The 27,406-nt window shown below is 46.9% G+C and overlaps 1 pseudogene across 1 annotated transcript; it reads right to left on the minus strand.

The window, feature by feature from the left end:
* Positions 1–15,754: 15,754 nt before the first annotated feature.
* Positions 15,755–26,997, minus strand: LOC144147194 (sulfotransferase ssu-1-like; annotated as a pseudogene). The gene is made up of 3 exons (XR_013317855.1): positions 26,618–26,997; positions 21,121–21,206; positions 15,755–16,856 (listed from the first exon to the last, which is right to left on the minus strand). The product of XR_013317855.1 is annotated as a sulfotransferase ssu-1-like (transcript).
* Positions 26,998–27,406: the final 409 nt, after the last annotated feature.

Raw genomic sequence — 27,406 nt, forward strand, 5'->3', positions numbered from 1 at the left:
CCCGTGTACTGATTTTGAAATGATTGAGATGCCTGAGCTGGACGTTCTTCGCCGAACGAAATGCTTGAGGCGTCCCAGGGTTTGTAGTTGGGCAAGTTTGTGCATCTTCGAACAAAACAGCGCAAGACAGAGGACACAGTAAAAAAAGGAGGCACACGAGTTGTAATGCCGGTTTCGAATCAGTGCATAGCGTGGCCATTGGTTATACGAGCCGTCTACTCGGAAATTTCTCACCGATTCAAGAGGCTCAGTATGCTGAGGAAGTTTTAATCAAAGGGTAACCCTGCGGTAGGCGCATTCGTTTAGGTCTTCACAGCCTGGTTCGGCGCAATAAGTCTACACCAGGGCGTTGAGGCGCAGTGCAGGGGATGACTGCGGATTAAATGCGGAACCTTCCTATTTGCCGAACATTCTTTACCAGGTCCTGCGGGGCTGAAGGGTAATGGTCAACCAGTTTGCCTATGATAGCGCCGTCTGGGCTTCCTGCAACCGCAGCCAACAAGAGGAGCCTACGCCCCCGACACCCATTACCCTCCAACGCCAAAGCGATCACCCTATCCCAAATATACGCCCCCATCCACAATTATATCGTAGCATCGACAATACCATTTTAGCCAAGTGCAAATGGGGGCCCTCCAAAACGCTGGAGGAGTGGCCCTCTAAAACAGGATGCCAACGCCCCTCTTCCAAGAGTCTTCCAAGCTCCTCAACACGGACCACATCTAATGGGTACATTCCATTTTGTAGGAGGAAGAGCAGCACTCGAATCGCCAACCCTGAACGACCAATGCCACCTGGCAGATTTTGTCAAGGGAATTGTTAGAGGTGCCTAGCACGGGGTCACCTAACCCACCTGGAAGTTTTATCGATATGAGCTTGGGGTGCCTATAACCCAGCCCTCTCTCCTTTATCCACTTCTCCTCACCCCGAAACTGAGCCACCGCGGAGTGTAGGCAGTTCAATGTTTACTGTTTGGGTACGTCAGTTGTACCGTCGAAGTTGAGGCAGTAAGAGTGGGGAATTTCGGCTTTGAGTTCCAATGAAGCTGTCTTGGAAGTTTCCAATAGCACCTGAAAACAGCCAGAGAGGGAACACTGACAGTGAGGCTGACACCTTGGTTGATGCGATGACTTAAAACTTGTTTCTTAGCAACCATAGGCCGGCGTACTCACTCGTGAGTACACTCATTTGTACTCATTTGTACTCAAACTCACGAGTGAGTACGATTATGAGTGAGTACACGCCCAGAAAAAAAAAGTGAGTATGATGACGAGTGAGTACAGGGGTAAGTCCACAACTCGTGAGTACAGTACTCATGAGTACACTGTACTCGTGAGTACACAGTACTCATGAGTACACACTACTCATGAATACTGGTTTTGCGAGTGCCTGCACTCTTGAGTATATGCACTCGTGAGTACACTAGTGCAAACAAAGTTTTATCACGAGTTCGAGTCCGGACGCGCGTGTACGAGTCGCAAACAGTTAGGGGTACCGCTGTGCAGCTTAATTGTCAAGGATGGTAAATTTACACAACGAAAACTGCCCCTCCCTCCTTTCCCGGTCTCTGTTTGGCGCTGTAAGCATTTCTCGGCGGTCGCTCGCAAAGGGGTCACCATGAAGAGGGAAAAACGAGGGGGTGAGGGCCCGGCGGGAAACGCCGCCGCAGTTGCTCTGCTCCTATGGCACTGTCGACCCCCACAGTTATTTTTGTTGACGCGGCCTGTTAACCCGTGGCGGCTTCATTGCGCTTGCTCCCTTCAAGTTGTTTAGGGGAGAGGCCGTGGAGGCTGCAACAACGCACGCACTAGGCGTACTGAAGTTCCTCTTTTTCGGTCTTCAGAAGTTTCCATAGACGCATGTCAAGCTGTGTAGTCGTTTCGCGAGCCGAAACGCTCATTTCAACAGTCGCAGTTAATTTACGTAACTCGCGTCAAACCGATTGCGTAGTTTGTAACGTTTGTCTGACCGAAATTTTCCACACCATTCTGCTGTGCGTATTCAAGCGACAATTTGGCTGATGTTCATGCACCCATATGGTTTTATTAGGTTCCCGTATGGAAACATTTTGCTCAAGTTCACTAGTAATATGGTCTCGTGTAGTGCCATTTACAAGAGCGTTACATGGCTCACACAAAGGCGATAGCACTTCTCAACTCAGTGCCTCCAATGAAATGCCGCTGCACAGCCGCTGCCTCAGGGCTGGTTTTATACCCCCGGGTTTCCGCCGCAACCGCGTGAAGTTCAAATCTTTCCAATCAGTACTATCACTGGCCGCAGTTTGAAGGCGAAGTGATTGCGTCAGCCGAGCCACGACAGGAAACGGAAGGTGACTCGGCGGTGCCGTCTCCAGGATCTACTCGCTGCGTGTCTTTTTTGGGCAGGTCGTCCCAGGCATGATTTGGTGCGGCCGTCTCGATGATAAAAAGACAGCAGACTCGGCGGCGCCGTGTGCTGCCAAGTTGCGTCTCGTCTGCCGCGGGCTCTATGAGCGAGGCGCGAATCGGGCCCACCGTCCGCGCGTCGCAAGGTGCAGCAAATTTGTGTCGGACGCTCTGGTTAACCCAAGGAGGTTAAAAAAAAAATTTTAACCTCCTTGGGTTAACCGCACACGCACGCATACAAAAATTAGTGATTAAGGTCAGACCCGTGTGGGTTTTGACCGTGCTGTTAACGGAAATAGACGCAACGACGCGTAGCGCCCCTGTCCTGTCCCTTTCTCGCGGCGGGACCTCCCTCTTTGGCTTTTCGCGCGGTAGCTGGTTTTCGTCTTTCTGTTTATCTTTTACTTTGCGGGCTGGCGGCGGTTGCGAGGGGTACGGTTGCGCAATGCGGCAGCGTCTCTTTCCAGCTGGTTTTAAAGACGATAGCCGTTCTTTGGCCACTTGAGCGCGACAATGCTGGCCTGTCAGTCTGTCTGTCTGTGTCCGTCATAAAGATAATTTATTATTGCAGCTTAATATCACGCCCCCCTGTATACATAGGAGCTACTGGGGTCGCCGTTAAGTAGCTTTATTTACATAATGTGCCCTCTCTACAACTGGCCAACTGCCCCGCGATTCAGCCGCTCGGCCAAAAGTTAAAATATTCATTGATCGAGAGCTTCATATCGCAAAATATTTCCTCGCTACTAAAGCTGGTACCATGCTTCCTATTCTTGAGCGTTGTTCAACAAAAATAAAACATTAGGGATATATAAACTCAAACATAAATACGAAAGTGATATGAGAGTGAAAGTGAAAGTCTCAGGCTACAGCACGCCGCGCGCTTCGAAGGCACATGGAGTATCTGGAGTAATTATTTACAGACATGAATTATACACGGAACCATAGCCATACAAGCTTGGCTGAGAGCCGTGAGCTTCTGACGCTACCGGCGTCGACAGTGCATTATTTATATGTACAGTGGAGCACACAACGAGTAAAACGTTGCCGCGCCTTCGAGCTATTACGGAAACCGTACGTCATGAAAGTAAGAATAAAAAAAAAATGCATCAGAAGGGCCATTTTTTTTCCTCTTCGCTGAGCCGCCTCGCTGGCGCGCCGTCACCGGGAGCGCGAGCGTGAAAGTAAAAAGAAAGGGTGTGCAATTGACGGCACAAGGCGGCGAGAAATCCGCTTTTTTGTTTGTTTGTTTTTCTGACCTCGGTTAACCCACGCCATCGACCAATGAGAGGCATTCCATTGCTGTTGCCCTCAGCTGCTTTCCTAGCACCGTGATTGCATACCTGGAAAGAAAGAAGCGTCGCGCCACCCTGACACCTTTCCCTGCGCCCCGCTAGGAACACGCATGCCTTAGCCAAGCGGTAAACACATCAGGGAGGGAGAACTTGTGGCGGCTGCGCCGTGAAACTTGAAACTACGCGCTGCGTATCGCAAGGTATTGCAGTCGCCCGTTCCTCTTTCGTAATAAACCAAAGCGTGACCGCAACACCGGCCCTATAATAGAGCCAATCAAGTTATGAACGTAAAACCATAGCGGAGCTGATACACACATTGCATTTCAGCAACTTGCAATCCGCGCGTGACGGGTTGCAAGCTTAGTTGATACTGATATTAAATTGCGGAGTCACTTATCATTAAATAATTGGGGTTTTACACCTATGGGGTGGCGCTTAAAAGACGACTGGGAAACACCAGCGGCCGCAGCTGGCGTTCTGCTGGAAGCACATCTTCCGACGCAGTGGAATGGACGAGCGAAGTAGGGGTAACGTCGACGTGATCTCTTGTCTTTGTGAAGATAGGTACTGCCGCCCTTTGTCGACCCATTTCGCAGTTCCTCTATCTTGCTTCGTTGTGCCTCAAGTTGTGCGTTTATGATAAAGGAAGAGAAGCTGTCTCTCGATTCGACAAACTAGAAGCAGCTAATTATTTCTCAGTTTGCGATTTTTGTGACGTCGCCCTGCCCGGACGCTGTGCTGGAGGTCAACATCCTGGGCTTGCAGCTGCGCGTATACCTCAAATAATGCTTGCAATAGGTTGTTGGGATGCTGTTGTATTTTCTTACAGAAGGTATGTTTTGGTATGAAGGTATGTGTGTGTGATGCTTTTGGCGGGCTGTTGTGGCGTTCGACCGAAAATAAGTGTTACGAGTGCTACCTTAAAAGGGCACTGACACAAAAATTTTGCATCTCGGTTTTTTTCTTGCGATGAGCAGCTATATAATCACCTACTAATTACGTTTGGAAACCTAATTTTCTCACAGCGTGCGGCGGTTGTTTATTAGTGGTGTTTTCAATGCGGCCAGTCGCAGTTACGGGTTCAGCGGCCGCCGCGAAACGCGATATTTTGTGTGAACAAAGCTGACCAAGTGACGGTCGGACAGATATCACAGAGCAGAGCTGCCGTTGCACCGTTGAATCCGCATCGCCGGCAGTTTCTGCAAATGGCCCCACGCACTGATTTCGTGACCCCGTTAATTAAAAAGCGACCGTGGACGTGACGCAGGCTCTGCGAGTGCAAATTGCTGCCGCGGCTAGCAACCACGCGCGACGCTCAAAACAGTGGATGGGACGATAGCGCTGGGAGCAGCCGGCCGGTCTGCCTACAGGTCCGCCTACAGATGCGTTCGACTTAGCACTGCGGCGGATATTCGATTGCGGCTCTCGTAGGCGATGCAGACGACGGTTGTTAATGCAACGCGCCATCGAATTATTAACTCCTTTCTCATATGTGCTGCCACGTTTGGGACTTGGGTCCCATTTAGTGCAGCAGTAACAAGCTATCGCTGGAGCTACCTGCACCGGCCTGCACCACTTCGCAGCCGTGGCCGCCGCCTCCAAGCTACCTCTTTATAATATATCAGTTAATAAATGTTCCCATTCATTCATCCGTCCGCTGCGCTTTAGGTGTCCCCGGCGTGTTTTCGCGTCCAGTCTAATAAAAAGCAATCTGTAGAAATTAGATCGTGGCCAGCTGCTCGATGAGCCGACGAAATCACCGCGCCTCTGCCGCCAACGATTGGGTAATTCGTTGCTCTAGAGCAGAGCCTCAGACCTCCGATTGGAGCGGCGAGCCGGCGAGAAACGCCGGCAGTGCGCAAGCGGCTAACACAAACTCGTTACGTGTATTGATGTTGTTTATTTACAAAATATCGAGGGAATGTCGATTGCGGGAGGTCTTCCACTGGCTGTTCGGTTGCGTTTCGCACACTTTAAAATTGATTTTAAATTTTTTCTAGGCTATATTGGCCGCTGATATTTTGCAGATGATGCATGTGTGTTTACACCAATCTCCATGTCAGCGGTGGTCGACGCACTGCTGCCTTCAACGGAACGCTACGTCCTATGCTCTGCGAAAAAACAGCAGTTGGTGAGCGCACTAAGATTACGAGGGCTACCCTGCTCTGGCCGTAAGGACGACATCGTCTCGCGTCTTCCAGAGGACAACAGAGAACGTCGCCATCTCTCCAAACGAACGAATGTGCCAATGCTACTTCAGGCTGCCTCCGACAACAAACGGCAGAGGAACCTGAAAGCGGCGCTGTTTGAGAGCAGGAGGCTGCGTGATGAACGAGAAAGTTTTCAGAGACAACTGGCGAGACTCGGCGGCACGTTTCCAAGAGTGCCTAGACTGCAGGAGATCTGGGCACAGGCAGAATACACGACGGCACGCACACGAACGAGACTACGCATGCAAAATTGTGACTGCCTGCACACTCGACCTCTCCCAGGTGATCGCCACGATTACGGAAACGCATCGACGGTCAGTGCATTTCTGGTGAGATCACGAACACACGTTGCTCTGCTACATCGCCCACGCGCAGGTCATTCCAGCAACAAGTAACGAGACGCGCAACGTACGCAGCGTGCACAAGCCAGAAGGCACCACGTTCCTGGCACCCGCTCTCCCGGTACAGACGTACACAAATGGAACGCTGAGAGCACGGAACGCAACGGAGCCAGTACGCACATTCTTCGCACGTCCTGTCCCGGCGCCGGTCCACGCAACGAACGACATCACATCCGGATTGGTGGATATGGCCACGACAAGCAAGCAAGACGCACGGCGGCCGAAATGCACCGTACGTGACGAACGACCGCACACCAATTATAGGGGCGTTTCCTAGATAAAACGAGACGCACAGCGCACGAAACGCACCAGAGGCGACGGACGACATCCAACTTGAACCAGTGGAGCTGACTACGACGAACGAAATGCACAGCGCACGGAATGCCACCAAGCCAGCACACACGGAGGAAACTGCTTTTCGCGACATCCTCCGCTCCCACTGCTGCTATCCGGATTTGGCCAGCGAATGTTACAACCGCAGAAATCACCTGGCCACAAGCAACAAAAGACCCAGCACACGCGGTTCAACCCTACCGGAACGTACGAGCTCTGCGGCACCCGCTGCTCCAGCCCGCTGTCCAGCGGACGGACGACATAACACTCGTGGAGGTAGGTCCGTCAAGGACCAACGACACGGCGAGCGCATGCGGCATGTCCGAGCAAGAACGAACAAGATCCCCGGCACCCGCGCTCCGACCGAAACTCACACGACAAACACCATTTTGTGCAGACGAACGGAGCCTGCTTGTATGGGAGAGATAGCGATTATAGCATTCTCGAAACGACAGGCAAAAGACGAGGGCCTGAGGGACGACACGGAAGCGGCAAGAACGGCAACGAATGAACCGGATCCAAAAGAAGGCATCGAATGCCCTAACGATGAAATCACGCTTGCGACGCCAAGGAATGTGGGACCGAACGAACGGCACGAACTACGCCCGCTTCTCCACCACAACGGTTTCACTTCCGAAACAACCACGGCGACTGCGAGCAGGGAGCCGCAACGACTTTGACCGATCAGCCATGCCACCCTACGAAAACGCCACGCTACCGCACACTAAACGAAATTCCAAACGGCTCCCGCACCATACGCAACGCACACGTCCATTCAAGCAACGTCCTCAACGGTCCGAACTATGCCATCCCTACACAGCGCAGCTCGCCACCGGACAAACCGGACGACTACGCCCCCACATGCATCAAGCACGCGACGAGCTACACGAACACAATCGCCGACTGAAGCGGCGCGGATAACGCAACCCCATAAACACTGTCAATTTCAGGTCTGACGAAGTGAATTCTACGGCACACACACAATAAAATCAAGCAGATTTGAAATTCACCGAAACTCAACGAGACGAACACCCTCTTAACGAAGTTTCTAGTATATGGAACAACAAAAAACAAATGCCAGCATCGAGCATCTGTGAATAAGCAGACAGTGATCTGGACATAAAAGGACGTCAATCTACACGAACGCTTCATTGTGCCAGGGGGCAGGCATAATTCAGATTCGGAGCCCGATTACGAGAGTATCAGCGCGCTTGGAAATGAAAACCGACGACAAAAGCTGCCACCCGAAGACACGCAGAAAACCGCAGTTTACGGCCACGACGGGACCGACAAACCCCGAGCTCTCCTGAGCCCGACCCGGCCCAGACTTCGTTCTTTTATTCCTGAGAATAAGAGGAGACGCCAGACTCAACGCGAGTGCTTACGTTCCGTTTCGCTCTCTCACATGTACGTGCCTTCGCGCAGTAAGTCACCCTACGACAGTGCACCGCGTCAGACATTTTCTTCCTCTTTCCTGATATATATGTAACCTGTGTTTTTATAATCAATTAAACATTTTGTTTTTTTTTTCTATTTATTCTTCCATTCCAGATACGACCTAGCTAACAGTGCAGATAAGTTGATTATTCGTGAGTAATACAAATTGAGTACTCATGAGCAGAGGTCGGCGAACTCACTCATGAGTCCACTCACTCAGACTCATTTGGACTCAAACTCACGCGTGAGTTTGAGTTTGAGTGAGCGCGAGGCTAGTCTGGCATGGTGAGTTTGAGCTTGAGTGAGTTTGAGCCGAGTGATCACGACTGAGTTTGAGTCCGATTGAGTTTGAGTCCATTTTGAGTTCTGAGTACATTTTGAGTTTAGTCCATTTTGAGTTCTGAGTACATTTTGAGTTTGAGTCCATTTTGAGTTCTGAGTACAATTTGAGTTTGAGTCCATTTTGAGTTCTGAGTACACTTTGAGTTTGAGTCCATTTTGAGTTTTGAGTACATTTTGAGTTTGAGTCGATTTTGAGTTTGAGTCCATTTTGAGTTCTGAGTACAATTTGAGTTTGAGCCCATTTTGAGTTCTGAGTACATTTTGAGTTTGAGTCCATTTTGAGTTTGAGTACATTTTGAGTTCTGAGTACATTTTGAGTTTGAGTCCATTTTGAGTTCTGAGTACATTTTGAGTTTGAGTACATTTTGAGTTTGAGTACATTTTGAGTTTGATTACATAATGAGTTTTGAGTACATTTTGAGTTCTGAGTACATAGGAGTTTTAAGTCCATTTGGAGTTTGAGTACATATGAGTAGCATAGCAGGCAGCTATGGTTGGCTGTTAAGTTTCGTGCGTCACTGTGGGCTCGGAAATCAGGTTACCTGCGGGTATGGCACCAATCGTGATCTGCATGATCGGTTGGGAGGGAGGTGGTGTCTGATTTTTTTTAGTTTCATGTTGAATTTTCATGGCCATAAGCACTTGCTGTATACCTAATTTTCGCGGCTGGCGCGTGAGTGATAATTGACTGGTGAGGTCATAAAAAAGGGTTGTCTTAACTTTTCCTCCTGACGGATCCACTAAGAGCGTGGGAAAGGGTGTGGGAAAGCACACGGCGGCGCTGGCGTGCTGGTTGTTCGCCTGCTACTGTTAACGGCTTGATATACTAGGGGTCACAAAGGAAGAGGTGAGAGCCGGGAGAAAATGGGGGCGGGGGCTGTCCTTTCTACTGTTTCAAATGAATTAGCTGAATTGACTGGGCAGCACCCCTTAAGACAGAATAATGACCACATTAGATTGGGTGAAAAGTGAAACTGATGAGGCTAAGGCGTGTAAGGTATCTAATGAAAGGTCCGGATTAACGGAATCACGTGGGGTAAATAAAAAAATGCTTCCTGATTGTAGTCATCAGGCAGTCATAATGAGTCATAGATTGGGTTAAAATTCAAAATGACGCTGCGAGGGCATGTGGGGAATCAAATTCAAGGTCTCGATGTGGGGAATCATTCGGGACGAACACGAGATATGGATATATCATGACGTAGTCATGGTAAGTCAAAGATTCGGTTAAAATTCAGGTTCATGACGCTAGGGCGTATCAAATTAAAGGTCTCGATGAGGCTAATCACGTGCTTCCTGATTATTATCATGACATAGTCAAAATGGGTCATAAATTAGGTTAAAATTCACAATGATGCCACTGGGTGTTCGGGGCATCAAATTGAAGGTTCCGATATGGAAAATCACGTGGGACAAAAATGTAGTAGGGCTATATCATGAGATAGTCATGATTAGTCATTGATTGGTTTAACGTTCAAATTGATTCCTCTAGGATGTGATGGGTATCAAATCAATGGTCTTGATGAGCCAAATGACGTGGGAGAAATACAAAAATGCTTCCTGGTTATAACCATTAGATTGTCATGGCGAGTCTTATATTGGGGTAAAACTCGAAGTGACCCCGCTAGGGCGCGTAGGGTATCAAATTTACGGTCTTGAGGGGAATCACGTGGTACAAATAAAAAAGGCTTCGAAGTTCGAATCATGAGATGGTCATTATGAGTCATAGATGGGGTTAAATTCAAGGTGAGGCCGCTGAAGCATGTGGGGCGCCAAATTGAAGGTTCCAGTTAGGGGAATCATGTCGGACACCTAAATAATGCGTCCTGGTTACAGTCATGAGAGGCATCGTTAGTTTGACTGGTATGAATTTTGTATGACCCTCCTAAGGTGTGTGGGTTATCAAATTAAAGGTCTCGTCGAGGGGGATCACGTGGGACAAATATAAAAATGCTTTCTGGTTATAATTATGAGGATATAACAAAAGGTATATAGCAAAAGGTACACACTCACACACTCACACACTCACTCACACTCACACTCACACTCACACTCACACTCTCACTCGCACTCTCACTCACACTCACACTCACACTCACACTCTCACTCTCACTCTCACACTCACACTCATACTCACACTCACTCTCTCACTCTCACTCTCACTCTCACACTCACACTCTCACTCTCACTCTCACTCTCACTCACACTCACACTCTCACTCTCACTCTCACTCACACTCTCACTCTCACTCTCACTCTCACTCACACTCACACTCACACTCACACTCTCACTCTCACTCTCACTCACACTCACACTCTCACTCTCACTCTCACTCTCACTCACACTCTCACTCTCACTCACACTCACACTCACACTCTCACTCTCACTCTCACTCTCACTCACACTCACACTCTCACTCTCACTCTCACTCTCACTCACACTCACACTCTCACTCTCACTCTCACTCACACTCACACTCACACTCACACTCACACTCACGCTCACACTCTCACTCTCACTCTCACTCTCACTCACACTCACACTCTCACTCTCACTCTCACTCACACTCACACTCACACTCACACTCACACTCTACACTCTACACTCACACTCACACTCACACTCACACTCTACACTCTACACTCACACTCACACTCACACTCACACTCACACTCACACTCTCACGCTCTCGCTCTCGCTCTCGCTCACGCTCACGCTCTCGCTCACGCTCTCGCTCAAGCTCACGCTCACACTCACACTCACACTCACACTCTCACCCTCACTCACACTCACACTCTCAGTCACATTCACACTCACACTCTCACTCTCACTCTCACTCATTCTCACTCACTCACTCACACTCACACTCACACTCTCACTCTCACTCATTCACACTCACACTCACACTCTCACTCACACTCACACTCTCACTCTCACACTATAACTGTCACTCACACTCTCACTCTCAATCTCACACTCTCAAACTCTCTCTCTCACTCTCCGACTGTCTCAATCTCTGTGAGGCCATGTGAGTTCTGAATTCATTTTGAGTTCTCAGCCCATCTTGAGTTCTGAGTTCATTTTGAGTTTTGAGTATAGTTTGAGTTCTCAGCCCATTTTGAGTTCTGAGTTAATTTTGAGTTTTGAGTACATTTTGAGTTTTGAGTACATTTTGAGTTTGAGTACATTTTGAGTTTTGAGTACATTTTGAGTTTGAGTACATTTTGAGTTTTGAGTACATTTTGAGTTTTGAGTCCATTTTGAGTTTGAGTTCACTTTGAGTTTGAGTACATTTTGAGTTTTGAGTCCATTTTGAGTTTTGAGTTCATTTTGAGTTTTGAGTACATTTTGAGATTTTGAGTATGAGTACATTTTGAGTTTTGAGTACATTTTGAGTTTGAGTACACTTTGAGTTTGAGTACATTTTGAGTTTTGAGTACATTTTGAGTTTTGAGTCCGAGTGAGTTCTGAGTTTTGAGCTCAATGTGAGTTTGAGTTTGAGTGAGCGCAGATGTGCTGCTCAGCATTGAGTCTGAGTTTGAGTGAGTGGTGATTCGAAAAAAAAAATTGTGAGTGAGTTTGAGTGAGCCGCGCCAACTTTGCCGAGGTATGCTCATGAGTACAGATTGAGTATTCATGAGTGAAGAATGAGTAGTACTCATGAGTGCATATTGAGTACTCATGAGTACAACGTGAGTACTCATGAGTACAGATTAAGTACTCATGAGTACAGGTTGAGTACGAATACTCGTGAGGACAAATGAGTTTGAGTACAATTGAGTATGACTACAAATGAGTATTTGATGAGTGAGTAGGAGTGATTTTGTGAACAGGCGAGCTTTTTGAGTCTGAGTTTGATTGAGTACAGCGTGAATGAAAAAAATTGTGATTGAGTTTGAGTGAGTTCTTTCTGTCTTGCCGACCTATGTTAGCAACTGCAACGACTTCTCTAGCCACCACGTTCGGGTTCACTTTCCAAAAAGACGCCTTAGGCGCAACTGGCTTGAACAGAATAGTCATTCCCGACGTCCTGCTCTTAGGATATGTCGCCTCCATTTTAAGGAACCGCCTCCAGCATCTTGACTGGCATCCATGTCCTCTGGCACAAAGTACACTGACTTTGCCTCGTCGTAATCAGAGCAGTCGACTCGAACTTTCTTCGAAGGCGCACTTTCGGCACTAGTTTCATTCAGGGGAGCATCACTTTAGCGGAAATGATCAGAAAGTGGCTGACGAATTCCTCCGAGTACAGAGACACTACTGGGAACGCCTTCCTGCACGATACTGCGAGGGACACATTTATGAGGATCCATAGGCGGGGACGGGCCAACGATCAGACGGCTAGGCGCCAGCAGCGGTCGGTTCATGACCCCGCAATGAGGGCTATCGAGCCAGTCACCGGTGGTCGGGGCTGCACTGATTGCTCACAAACAGGTGAAACGACGAACAAACAATGTCTGTTGGGGCACACTCGTTAAAGGGGTCCTAAAAAGATCAAAACAAAGATTATAACTGCTGAATCTGAAGCGTAAAAGCAAAAAGAGGTCAGCTGAGAAACGAAGCCGGGCTGTAAATTCTTCATCTTCCACTTTTATTAATTGAATACAAGATGACAAACAAAGCTAAACACAAAGAACAATTATGTGCATTTGGTTTAAAGCGGGGGCAACAGCAGTGGATAGCTAATAAGCAGTGGACACTTTGCGCGAGAATCATTTTGGTCGTAGACATCTTGAAGAATAATGATCATTTGGAAGAAGTATGATCTTGAAGAAACCAAAGGCTGAGCGCGTCTATACAGCATTCGCGTTTTCCATAAAATGCACAAAGCGACTAGAAGAAAACAAAAACAATCATATGGCACATCAGCGTCTGCGCGTGACACTGGATTCCTTACGCTATTTCTTACTGGGTTCCTTACGGATTCCTTACGCGTGATACTGGATTCCTTACGATACTGAATTCCTTACGTACAGTCAATTCAAAATCCTTTTTATAATTTTTTTGGAGGACGTCCCAAAATAGTATGGCATCCTCGGAATTTATGAAGCAGTGCTCAGTAGTATCCGGTACATCACACAGGCGACAGTTCACACAAGACGCGAAAATATTCCGGTGTGGTCACGACTTCACAGGCAAAGTTTCGGTTTGCAGTTTGAAGAAGAACGTTTTTTGTTGAGGAGGAAAGTCGCATTTTGCGGACACGTAAAAGCACATCTTTCCAGGCCTGTTAGAATAAACTGTTCTATACAGTAGTGCTGGGAAAAAGCATGAAAATTAGGTCCTTGTAGAATTTAACGCGAAAACAGTAAATGTATAATATGGTAACAAACACACCAACAAAAACTGTATTGAAATGTAACTTCATACATACGCCCCCCCCCCCCCCCCCAAACAAGGGCTAGGCGAAAATGATGGCACAACAAGATTAGGAAAAACAGCGGTGAGGTTACTTGCAAAACAGCGTGAACAAAACGGTTAGTTGAGTCCCGAAAAAAAAGAACCGCGTAACTGTTCGCAGCACAAAAGGATGGCTTAAGCCCAGCCCGCCAGCGGAGACTGGTTTACAAATGTTACCACGCCTTATTGGCTATATATGGGGTAGGCGACCGCACAAATGTTGCGAAAACCCGATGGAACCGCTGTATGCGACTCCGAGCGCAATGAAGAATTTGCATTACATAGACCGATTTTGATGGCAAAAACATGTTACATGCATGGGCCTTTCCGAGAATTGCGAGGTTATACTGCCCGAAAGCGTGTGAATAATCACGAAGGGCCTCAGTGCGCACCCGTCAGTAGCGGGCGGTTTGTCGGTATAGGCGTCCAGTGGAACGCCGTGATATTTATGTGGTACACAGGACCATTGGATGCCGGCGAACCCGGTTGGTGTTGTTGCCCATGAGGGGAACCAACGTCCAGAGCTCTTCAAAAGGTTGAGTTGAGCAGCAGAAACTAACCCTAATTCTTTTGTCATAACAAAACATCATGAATATGCGGTTTATCACTACATAAAAAGGCCAAGTCGTAAGCATATGCAAGTAGTTTGAGTTCGGTTCCCAGCATATTAATACCCCGAGCGCGACTGCATGTCCACGGCAACATAAATGCTGCAAGTAGGGAGCAAAATGTAAAGGCTATAGCGGGTAACCTTGCTGTACTGACGAATGTATAGGCACGGGCTTGGAAAGCTGACGGGTAGAGTAGTTACTATAACAGAGACGTATTCCCTTGAAAATGACCGAACCAATGTTCGCCTGCTTCAATAAAGAATAAAAAAAAGCACGAAACACGGTCAAACGCTTTTGAAACGTCTGTCTGCAGAAACGTGAGTTGCTCATTGGAATCTTGACAGAACTGAACGGCTTTTGGGGCAATGCGTAAATTTGTCTGTATTGATAAGGAGCTCAATCCCCACGTGGCAAAACGCAGACGATCAGGCAGTGTTTTCGCGAATACTTTGTAGTCAACATTTGCCAGGGTGATCTGTCTGTATCTATATAAAATCGCAATTTTTCTCGGTCTTTACGTTTGGCAATTATTAGTGTTTCGCAGTTCGCCAGTGACGGGGTAACAGAATTTACATGCAGACAATAATGAAACACTAAAAAGGGAACGGACATAAAAAAAACGCAAAAGCCCCATAAAAATCTCCTGACAGTTCATCGGGCCCAGGGGATATGGAGACCGGAAGCTGGTGGACTGCAGTCTTCATGTTTTCTAGGGTAATAGCGCCGCTTACAATGGAACTGTCGTCATCTGTTAATGGTTCTTCTGGGGAGACAACAATGCCCCAAAAGGTCACAATCAATGGGATCAGAGGCACCGCTGAATAGTTTCTTATAATGATTTTAAAATTCAGATAGTTGAAAGTAACTTTCAACTTCAGCTAGTTAAAGGAACACCATTTTAATTTATCTCCGGGATGAACTTGGAGGCAGTGAGGTGGCACTTCACAAAGGAAGGCCTGGCGTGTCGGATTCTCACGCTGCCTAGCACTATTTTTCCGGAACCGCACACGTGCACCCCGATATCGGTGCGGATCAAACTTCTGAAGCTAACACCACTCCAGCTCGGTTGAAGCAGTTGGGAGAGGGCTGCTAGGACGGGCAAAGTTAGACAGCCATAGAATTCCAGTATTGGTATAGCACAAAAGAGCAGAATGCTTCTGGGTTGGTTAATTTTGGGCTGGACTTCATTTGGGAAAGCTTCGCATTCCACTATCGTTGCGGTTCGACAGAGGGTTAGTTGAGATTTTCCGAAAGTAATAATAAAACGGAACTGTACACACCCTCATCCTTGCTCCCCCCCCGGGCCCCATGACCTCTCGTTTAATAAAGTTTTTCACTCACTCACTCATGAGAACGTTTATTTCTCAAGTAAGTGGGGGTATCTTGTCTCAAATCCCTCACATGACATACATCACTTCATTACATAACAGATAGCTTACCCCTACAACAAAAACTTGACCTGGCTCAGGTTAAAATGCATTCACGGGATGTCAGTGTCTTTCCAAAGGCTCATGACGTCACTTCCGGAAGTCTTTGCCGAAATTTTTTCCTTCAACCTAGAAACCTGTTCCGCCGAGAAGTGGTTCTTCCAGTCTCCGACAATCCCCTTCCGAATAAAGTCACCCTGGATCGGCCTTTTGGCGATCTCACCAAAGACCACCATTGCCGACTTCAGAAATGCAGGCATCGACTCCGGGGGCATGCTCGACATGGCCTGGCCCATATTTTTCAGTTCCTCGTTGATTTTCTTCATAGACTCGATGCTAACTGCGTTCAGGACCTTCTCGAAAATTTCGGGGTGCTGCCTTAACTTATCGCCGTACTGCTCCTTTCCCAGGAAGTCGGCAATCTTGAGCACCATTCCTGGAGTGTCCTTCTTAAGCTGCTCGTAAGTTAGGAAAAACACGTTGTCGTCGTTGCGGTGCTCGTACCAGGAGAGCAGGTGGTCGAAGTAGTCCCCAAAATCCACTTTTCCGTCCATGAACATCTCGAAAAACTGGTCGAAGGTGCCTTCTTCGAAGTCGTGTAGTGGCAGGGTCTTTGTGTGGTAGTAATACGACACGCAGCAGTCGTACGGGTTGCGAGTGATGTAGATGTACTTGGCCTTGGCTGAGTAAGGCTGCTTGGTGAACGGAAGGTGAGTCTTGATGGCTCCCGGTCGTGGCATAGCGCGCGCAGCTTCGGCTCCCAGAAATTCCAGGAATGGAGACATAAACATCAGCTCCATCAGGCTGCCTGGAGGGGACCCCAGGCGAAAGATGTTGCACGTGATGTGCTGCATCCACGTCGTGCCACACTTGGGGTAGCTGACAAGGAACACGTCGTCATCCTGGGGCTTCTACGACAGCGCGGAGCGAAGGCTTTCGTCCGAGAAAAACTTGTTCAAGTAAATTCCGTCGAAGTAACGGTACATATCCTGGCATGCTGTCCCTTGGTTGGTCACCTGCGGGCAAACGAAAATTGCCATAAAGCCTTCTCAAAAAGTATTTAGGGAAAACACGGATTGTCATGACAAATGGCAAGGCCTATTTCTACACAGGCGAATACAGGCACCAAATAGTCTTCGATCTGCTTTTCACTAAAGTGAGTTGCACGTGGACAGGCTATTGTTTATATGCGGTATAGAAAGCATATCTCCTCTCTTGGTTCGGCTGCTCACAAAATTGGGCCGATGGTTGAACGAGAATATTTTTGATAAGAGCAGTATCGTGATTCCAGTCATTCTTCGCCTTAGTTAGGAGTGGGGTGTGATGATGCTCTCGTGCTATGACGTGTGCGTGAAGATAATTTTCTCGTGGCGGCGCACAACCAAAGCTGCGGCGACAAGAGTTTACCAAAAAAATGATGGCAGCTGCGTTACATTTTGGTTAGAATCGGCACCTTAGCCGAAGGGCCAAAGGGAAGCCTTCCCGCTATGTGGGGTCAGTGGTCTATCGTTGGGTTTCATAACGGGGGGGGGGGGGGGGGCGAATTCTCGCAGTGTTTATCTAATATGTGGCCTTTGCTTTTTCTTGTCGTTTAATAATCCTGTAACACAGATCGCATCTGTTAGTGGGACCGAGGACTGTATTTTGTAAGAGAAATCCTCAGAATAGGGCTGAGCGTCGGTTAGGCGTTTAATCCGATTCATCAGTGCGTATTAATTGGTTAGTTGATCAATTAATTGGTGGCGTCGGCTTAAGAAAAAATAACAAAACTAATATTTTATAATATATAAAAACGTGATAGTAAATATTAATAACATCTTCCTAGGATTGTTGACAGCTTTTTGTAGTGGTTTGAGGAATAGAAAAGGAAAGGAAGTGCATTGGGGATAATATTCCGCTCTGCAGGGAGCTCACCTGCATACAAGCCAGTGCGGAAGAAGGGAAGTAGAGGGGGAGTGAAATAAAGTTTACTCCCAGTCTCTTTATTTACGTAATAGTTTCTATTACGGCAGAATGGTGGGAGCACCCGCTGGCTGTTTTTTCTCGTATGTATATTCGTATTTAGAGTAGCCAGTTTCCCTCTGGCTTGGATATCAGCTTTCGGTTTTAATCCCTATCATCTCTGAGCCTACTTTCATCGTTTTGGTTGTGACGTATGGCGGTTATTTGAACACGAATATAATAATATAATCCTATTACAGTTCAACCATGACAGCCTTGTTTCCTTTCGTTCATGTGACTTCTAACGGTTAACAGATTAAAAAATCAATTGCGACTAAAGGATTCATCGTTTAATCGGAAGGACAATCTATCAATCGTTCACCCCTACATTAGACTGTCAATAAACACCAGAAATTGGGGCGGGAAGGCAAGAAGGAAATAATATATAAGGAAGGATGATGGCTGTCCTTTGGTAACAGGACAATCAGCTCCCCATTCCCAAAAAATTATATATATATATATATATATATATATATATATATATATATATATATATATATATAGATATAGATATATATATATATATATTAATATATATATATATATATATATAGATTGCGAGAAGGGCTGTCTTTGGTTGCCGTAGCAAATAGTAAAAAATGGGTATAGCTTCTAACAAAACTGTTTATTGGTCGACGTTTCGATCGGATGCCGATCGTTCTCAAGACAACATTTCGTACTTGTTTTGCATTTTCTTTCTTTTCTTTTTTTTCTCTCTCTCTTTTTTGCAAACCTTCACCTCACCTCGCCGAGAGCGTGTTTGTTGCTACCTCTCTCCCCAAATCCCCCCTCTCTCTTTTTTCGGCGTCGTTGGACGACGAGCTTATAAATACGTGCACAGAAATACGAAATGTTGTCTTGAGAAAGATCGGCATCCGATCGAAACGTCGACCAATAAACAGTTTTGTTAGAAGCTATACCAATTTTTTACTATATATATATATATATATATATATATATATATATATATATATAGTGGAACCCCGATAATACGACTTTCAAGGGATCACGAGAAAGTGTCGTATGACCGGGGTGTCGCACGATCGGGGTGCGGGTAAATGCCGGCCTAGTAGACAGTCTCACGCGACAGGTGGGCTAAGAGCTTATTTAGACTACTATATTTAGTGTGTTCTCGCGTTATTTCCGAGCTTAAGCTGAAATCCCAAGTTAAAAAAATTGGCTGTGTATCTGCTCCATTTGTTGCAAATGCCGTCAAAAGACGATAGACTTTATCGACTTTTGCCAAGTAAATGCCTCCTTTCTCTTTCCCGCTCACCTCTCATGTTGTTCCTGTTGCATCGCGCTCCTCCCAAGGTAAAGACGCCAAAGGTTTGCTTAAATCATTTTAAATTTCCCGCGTTCCACTGCTCCAAACCGGGTGTCTCGATAGCAACGCTGCCTTACGGCGAAGACGCGTGTGAATCGAGTCGCCCTACTTAAACGTTTATAGAGCCGCGTTTACCTGTCCACGTGCGTTCCAAGCAGAACGTGGAATCCATCTAGTGGAATCTTTCGCAACTCTTGCCACTTGATTTCTTCGAATGCCGCCAGAAGCTGATGGCGCGGGCGACAGCAGGCGACGGCGGAGTGATATTTTTTGTTCAGTTGATGAAGTATTTATTCTCGCCAAAATGAAACATGTACAATTTTTTTATAAAGGAACGCTGCAAATATCACTTCTGCATTGATATGTTGTCTTATATATGCGTAATGTCTTGTTGTTCTTCAACAATATTGACAAGTATGAACATTACACCGGACTTAGACGGGCACATTTAACTGTGGCTATATAAGACTACTGCGCAGGCATTGTTTTACTTTGGCCGGGTGGCTGAATCGAGTCACATACAGACAGACGGACAGACAGACATACAGACAGACCAAAATTTCTGTGTTTAAGTAGCCCAAGAAAGACTACTGTCTTTAAAAAAAACGCCAATGTTGTGCCCCCTTCCCTTTATGGGTTCCAGCTAGCTCGCCAGCCAAGCGCCGCGCCTTACGCGATATAAGGCCGACGTGGTCGAGCAAGCTGAGAGAGGAAAAAGGCGAGTGTGAAACTGCCAAGGCCAAACGAAACGAACGATAGTACAAACCGGAGATGAACGAAAAGAGCATTGCCGTACATGGAGAGATCCTTTAAACTGGCCCGTGCCATCGCTATTGGGTCACAGTGCTCAACACATAGCTGTTTTTGTTTCCCACAAGACCCAGCAACGCGAAATAGATAAGATCATTCAACCTTCACGAGTAAACCGCGTTGCGGGGAAAATTATACCCTGGTCTTACTACAGTGACTTGCTGCGGCAGCCAGCGAGGGACCGAAAATGGCGAAGCCAACGGTACGCGTCTCCCCCCTTCGCCGACTGTATTTTGCTCCACCCTTGCGGCGGACGCGTGTGAATTGAGGCGCTCTAGCAAAGAAAACAGCGGAGTGACAACGCGGCTTTTGATAAGCAGAGAGAAGAGGTATAGGGAGAAACTGCGTCGTGAAACAGGAAACTTGGATCGAGCGGGCGGGGAAAGCGGCTGTCCGGTCATCGCCGTGTGGCTGCGTCGTATGTGTATCCGTGTTCGTCGGAGGCTTAACGGGACCTTCCAATTCACGCTACACCTGCCACCTGAACTTCGACGTCTCGCGGTTGGCGCGTTGGCGTACTGCTGCTGCGTGGGGCCGTCGCAGGTTAACTCCTGCTCACGAGAACCCGCCTGCTTGCTTCCGTCTGTTCAGTAAGTGGTCTGACCCGCCTGCGGACCTGTGCATACCAAGAAGCGTCAAACGGAGATTCAGAATAAGGAAGGCCAGGGAGAGGCGGCGAAGCGGTGTAAAATATGGGAAAAGCGCCGGTTTATCTGCGCCAGGGTCCGTCGTATGAAGCGGACCGTGTGCACCCGAGCGTCAGAGCATCTTTGTAATGCATTGTTTCCATGGGAAGTTTGCCGGGACCGCGCCGATCCGTCGTAAGAAACGGGTTGTCTGAAGTCCTAATATATGTGTTGTTCTGTGGCCCGACGTTTTTATTTCCTCGTGTTGCCACAGAATTGGTGACCCATTCAAAAAATTACAGTTTTAGGACGTTTAAGACACAAGGCTTCCTTTCTTGAAAGCTGAAAGGAAGAAGTCCGCGTCCTAAAGCGTCAGTCAACGTTTATACTTTTATGTTTGTTAATGTTTTTCTCGTGTGTTTCTGTATTTAGTTACGATATTTTCTCGCGCTCTGTGTGAGTTTTTGTGTCCAAACTATATATATATGTATATCCCTTCCTTCCCAGTGCACAAACCTGTGTATTGGCCTTCTGACAGGCTTCCTTCTCAAGAGAGTTCGGAGATGACGACATGGCGACGCAGTGTCACGGCCTCCTGAAACCTGCGAAGAAAGGAAAGGGTCCGGCGATGAGATTCCTGTCAGCCAAATCCCCGAAATACATGATACAGCAACGTGATAAAATGACTGTTGCCCTCTTTACGGTGCACAGTGTTTCGAAAACTAGAAATAATATAGCGCAGACCATGTAGAAATAATACAGACCACGTAGAAAAGATTTACGACGGTTCGCTGCTTTAAAAAAAATCATGCAGCCCTCCGTCTAATGACCATGATGGCTGAACGCGAAGGTTCATCGTGATGAATTCTTTGGCTGGCCAATCGCAAACTGCGAGTATGTGCTACTCTGGAGGTACCCTCCACTTTCTAAAATACCCCCAGCACCTCTCGGGTGTGCACTCCGTAGGTCTAGCAATTCAGTTCGGTGTGTACGGCGCGAATCGGCACCTCCGGCTTGGCGTTCGCTTCGAGCATGTCGAAATGGAGCATGTATAAAATCCTCATCTTGTAGCAGCTTATTATTTAATTTCCAAAAATCCTATTTTAACACGTTTATCTGTTTTTTAACATGTACAAGTAAACTTCAAGTTTACGCCCACGACTGGATTGGCCGAAAGTGTGTATTCTCCGCTTCAGTGAGGTTGGGCCATTTCCGTCGTGAGAGGTGGTTACTGGGGCGGTATTCCCGTGTTTTGTCCCTTTTGTGTCCCTTTCAAAAGTGTCCCTTTTGAGCGAGCCCTGATTGGCTAAAAGCGAACACCCGGATGTGACGCCATGCAAGCACGGTGGAGCTATGAGCCGTGGCTACTCCGAGCAGGCGATTTGGTGCAGACGATTTTTCGTCGCCTTATTGTTGGTTCACTCGCGGAACAACAAACACATAAAAGATACTCTGTTACGGTTTCAGTTCTTTAAATGCGTTTGCAACAACAGTTACGGTGCTTGAATCAAAGGCCCAGTGCTTAACCCGAAGTACGTCACGATGAAAGGGACGCAAAAGGGACGTTTTCAAAAGGGACAGTTACGAGAATACCGCCCCTGAACTCTGCAAGTGAGAGTTGCCGAAGTTCTCAGGAGGTGTCAGCGTTCGGCACTGCCAACGTAGGGGTGTTCTGCAATGGTATCCGTCCACAATGGTGCAAACACAGAGCAACGATGGTAAATTAACAGACGTTCAGTACTGCCGAAATTTGCTGCTTCTCTGGAAGACCGAAGTTCCGCAGTGTACGCCGCCAGTGAAAGTAACTACGTGAGACGCTTTGGGAGTGATTCAGAGAATACTCCGCACGCCGCATCACATAGTATAACACAATCAGCATGAATGCCTGCCTTGAGTCGCGTAGTGTCTCTGTAGCGATATCGTTTTTGCGGGCGGGGTCAATAACATCGATAGATGTACGTAACGGCTTCACGAACACGGCGATCCTGCGTTATCACCGTGCCCTCTCCTCGCTAAGTGGCCTCAAGAGATAAGAATTAACTCACGCTGGCTGGCGGTACACTAGCGGCAACGGTGAAACATTTCTCAACTGGAGCCTACTCCACTGGAGTAGATGAATGTAGAGTAGATGAATGTCGATAATAGTGGCAAAAGAGCGCAGCCTGTAAGGTAGACGGAAAAGGAAGAACACCGGACCAGCGCTCCTTTTACAGAGTGAAAACGGCCAGGTGTACTGAAAAGAGCTTATTGTAGAGGACAGCGCTCGTCCTCTGTCCTTCATCGTCAGTTTATAAATTACAAGCTGCGCTGTTTTACCACCTTGATCGAATAAATGAAACGCGTTTCTCCCAAAAATGTCGCAAAGCCAACAGGAGTGTGTCTTGTGAGAAACAGACAACCAGTTACAACATGAAAGGTGACGCTACGACAGTAGCCATACGCTTACTATTGCGGGTTTTGTCAACCTGATGACGTACGTCCGTGGTCGTGACGAAACGTGACGTCACCGTGGCGCGGTCGTAATAACTCTTTACCACGGACCAAGGATAATTTATGCGCTGTTCTCGTTGCTAAGCCATTTTCCCGAGCTGCGTGTGGTCGCGAAAGGTTCCAAAGGATATGCGTCAGATCAGCTTTTCCTAGGGGATCCCATTAGCTTTCGTTGAGGCGCCTTTCTTAATGATTTGTTGTAGCGACTGTGCGATGACCATGACAGTGTCGGCCTAGTGTACCAGCGGGGCGTAATCCGTCTTCAGGTGCGTGCATCTTAACTCGATTACAGCCACTTTCGGGGACAATGTTCACTTCAGCCAATGCTTCGGAAACCTGGGAAAGAAATCATTCATTGCTTTTTATAACAAATCAAACTGCAAACTTTGCAAGCCGCAAGCTTCACATGGTTGTACAGCTGTCTTCGTCTATTAGCTCATATAATTTAGTTTTGATGGCTAATAGTTGCCTTTATGCAGCTTGGAAGAGTTATTTGGTGCCAGCCGATAAACACACTCAAGTTTGTTTGAGCAACTTTGCATTCAAGCTGCTGGTAATCTTTGCGCGATAATTGCAGCGGATAGAGGAAGGTGAGGGTACAGCGGTGGATGTGAATTATCGCGCTTATCCTTGACACTTGTCTCAAAATTATTTCGCGAATGTAACCAAATTAGCAAGCTAACTTTCTCGGAACTGCGCGAAGAAGATTCAATTACATTACAAATACTGACTGTCATAAGCGAGGAAATTACACTCGCAATTAACTTAAAAAAATGGTTACACTATTTGTCAGTAACAATTCAGTTCTCAAGGAAAAAAATATAAGCCCATGCCAACAATCTCTGAATATAAACTTTATTCTCAGCAATAATGCGCCTTAAGTTTTTTTGGAAGGTAACACCAACCGAGCTGAAACCTCGGCGTCGTTGATATTGGTGTGATTTTAAGAATTGTTCTTTTTGTATTGCTGGAAAGTGTATCGCAGCTTAGCTAAAGGACTGAATGTATGGTAGGTGACACGTAAAAAACTCACCAGAGGGAAACTCAGTTTTTTTTGTACCCACACATAGCTTGCCGCCCAAAGGCTCACCGTTCGACGTTTCTATCTTTCTTAAATAGTTTTAGCTAATGTAGATATAAGCGGCATTTCCTGGGAGGTTGAAGGTTTCGACGGCAGTTTATTTAAAACATCTTTAATACATTCTGGCGCACAGATTGTTTTTCACAACTAAGTCCCGATGTTTAAACTTTCGGGGGATCACTTTAGATGAACTAGAATAATAAATGCGATCGTATTGCGAAATCAAAAACCCTTTTTGTGCATTTACAACAAATACGTAATGCATTCGGTCACCATTCAATATTAACCATGATATCAACTTACTAAGATAGAGGTATACTATAGTAAATAGCAGTGAACATTGACTTCGGAGACAAAAACTTCTGCCCTAAAAAGCAGCTGCAAGGTTCAAATAAAACCGTTATAAACGTAAAAGCCTTGGTCCACGACTCCTTCAAAACCATACTGTTTTTTCAAAGGCGAGTGTTTCGAATCCCAGAGCCCATCAAATTAGACAAGCATGTGAAAGCAAGGGCTATTTCACGCAATCCCTCCAGGACGTCTTCCACGATTTCTTTGAAAACTTCGTCATTTTAAAACTAGAACTTGTAAAAATAGCAGAATGAGGAATCTGAATTGCGTGAAGTCCTGCCCAAGAACCGAATTGTTCTCCACAGTTATCCGTTGAATAGACTACCAGCACACAGGCAACGAAACCCACGATAAATGAACTTTAAAATGAGTGCACGGAGGCCAACAGAGCTGTTAAATTGTTTTTTATGTTAGCGTTTCTTCCATTCATTTTTGAAATGCGTCTATATTGAACAGAACAACTGGCTAGTGCACTGACTGGAAAATATTAAGTTCATCCAAAAAACTACTATACGGAATGAAGATTTTCAAATGAGGCGGATAAAAACGTGTTAGCGCACATCAATGTTTTTTAATGTTGCCACAGACGCAAACATTTTGCGCATGTTTCTTCACAAGTCTACTACATGCAAGGGGGAACAATGTCGAAGGTTCCTAATACAGATGGCTAAGATTAAGTCTGGTGCGCTTGTGTACAGGTATAGTATGTGGAGATAGCCTCGTTGTTCGTAACTTCGAAAGCATTTTAGAAGGTCCGTTTCGAAATGGGGAGGTCGTCGGTTGGAAGTAGGACATGCCGCAACGAATGTTTGCGCGGTTTTGAGAAAGTGACAGGTTTTCGTTCTTCGTGCTTCTGTCAGCCTACTTTCGAAACTCAGATTATTCCTTCAATTCCAAAGGAAACGATGAGCAGGACTTCCACTGGGTTTGGTTTTATTTAATGTAGGTTGAGCTGGGCTGCGGTCGTTTTGGTTGTGCCAGGTTCCTTTCCGGTATTTCTGCCCCTCAGTTATTCACATCAGTATTAAGGTAATCGCAGTACAGGACTGCCATCGGTTACCTGCGCGAAATGAAGATAAGTGTAGTGGGTGTGTTGTGTTTACTTCAGGTAATATTATCAAAATAACTTTACTCATGCAATGCTTCTGCGGAAATTACAGTGAAAAAAATTCTACGGTTGTTCTCATGGCTGTCGTGGCAAGGGACGCATTGTTGCTTAAAGCTGCTCGTGAGGCCTTTGCAAATAACAGCCCGCCAAGTAACAACGGAAATATTTTTTGCGTGGCTACTTATTAAACATATTAAATATGCCAGCGCTGAGAACACTGCGAAAGATAGGAAAATATATAGCGGGGCAATTTCACATTTCGTAGCGTTTTTCGACCACTGATGGTTTACTTGAATATTTCGTGGCCATCAAACCGAAAGTTTGTTCGCACTAATTGATTGTCTGAATGCGTTCCAGATGTCTCCGCAATTCGCAAAGCCGTGGAGGAGGCGCTCTAAAGCTAAAGAAATGGGAATTGCAGTGGCTTTCGCAATGCGGAACTTCACACTTTTAAATACCAAATTACACTCTTGTCATTCATGCTGAAGGTGTCAGCTAGCTCCGACGATTCGGAGAAATCCCTCCGCCGAGGCCTCTCAACACCCCCGAGGCTGCCGCCCAGACGCACAGAAGACGCGCAGAACGGCCACAATTTACGGCCCGGTCGCGCTGAGAACCCGAGCTCCTCCAGAGCACGAACGCGCCCCTGACTCGGGTGTGTTATGCCCGAGGACAGGAGGCGACGCCAGACTCAGCGCGACTGTTTATGTTGGTTCTCTCTCTCTCTCTTACGTGTGTGTGCTGTTCGTCCAGAGAGTCGCCCACGCCTGTGCACCCCGTGAGACGTTTTCTCCCCGTGTTCCTCTGTCCTGATACACTGTAACCTCAGTTTTCTCTATTATTAAACCTTTTAAATTCTCAAAACCTAGTTTCTCATATTCGATCTTCATTCGAGCCACGACGTAGCTCACAAAGGTAAATTCTCCCGTTTGGCCGAACGAAAATGCATAAGCTGTTGGAAACCAACAAACGTAAACACATACCTTGACCGTAGAAACGACGCCCCTCGAAGCGAAGCGGCTCTTCCTGGCAAGTGATATCCTCGCGGTTGACAATGGCGACTCACGTCCTGAGTCGTCGCGTTCCGGCACCACTGTGTGGCCTACACGTGCGTTTGATGCGACCGACCACGTTTCAAGGGCTTTTGAATGATTAGGAGCGAAGGCCAGTTCCGGGAGTGCTCCCCTCCGTCCGTCGACTCAGCCGGCAGGACGAAGGAGAAAGGAGGCCGTAACGGAGAGCAAAAGAACAGATTGAGGAAATCACCAGCCAGCCGTGGGAGGCGTTCCTCTTTCCTTGTCACGGGTTATATTGCGCAAAGAGAGCGTCATTCCGGACTGTTTGCAAGCAGCTGCGACAGCTATGCATTCCGTAACGGCACTTACTTCACACTGCGTTTGCCGGACTCAAACGGATGGAGGCGAGAACTAAGCTTGGATAAGAAAGAGGGTGATATGAGTACGGGCGACGCTTGGCCTGATAAGCTATGTGCAGTACTTTTTACCGTAACTTGTTGTTGTCGGCTCACACTGGCCACAGACACGCATGTACAGTTTACAAAAGGATATGTGACGAAACGATAGTTCTTGACGGCTTCAAACAGAGAGATGCGACACATACATAAAACCGTGCCGCAATAATAGAATGGAATAAGAACCAGGGAAACTCTTTCCTGGTTATGTGTGCATTTTGCGTATGGTGACAATAATTCCAAACAAAAGTTTACCAAATATCGTTTAAAAAGCCCACATTCTACTAACAGAAGTTGTTTT

This window comes from Haemaphysalis longicornis, unplaced genomic scaffold (genome assembly GCF_048455015.1).
Source record: "Haemaphysalis longicornis isolate Haplotype H1 unplaced genomic scaffold, Haemaphysalis longicornis Haplotype H1 scaffold_7, whole genome shotgun sequence".
NCBI classification, from domain to species: Eukaryota; Metazoa; Arthropoda; class Arachnida; order Ixodida; family Ixodidae; genus Haemaphysalis; species Haemaphysalis longicornis.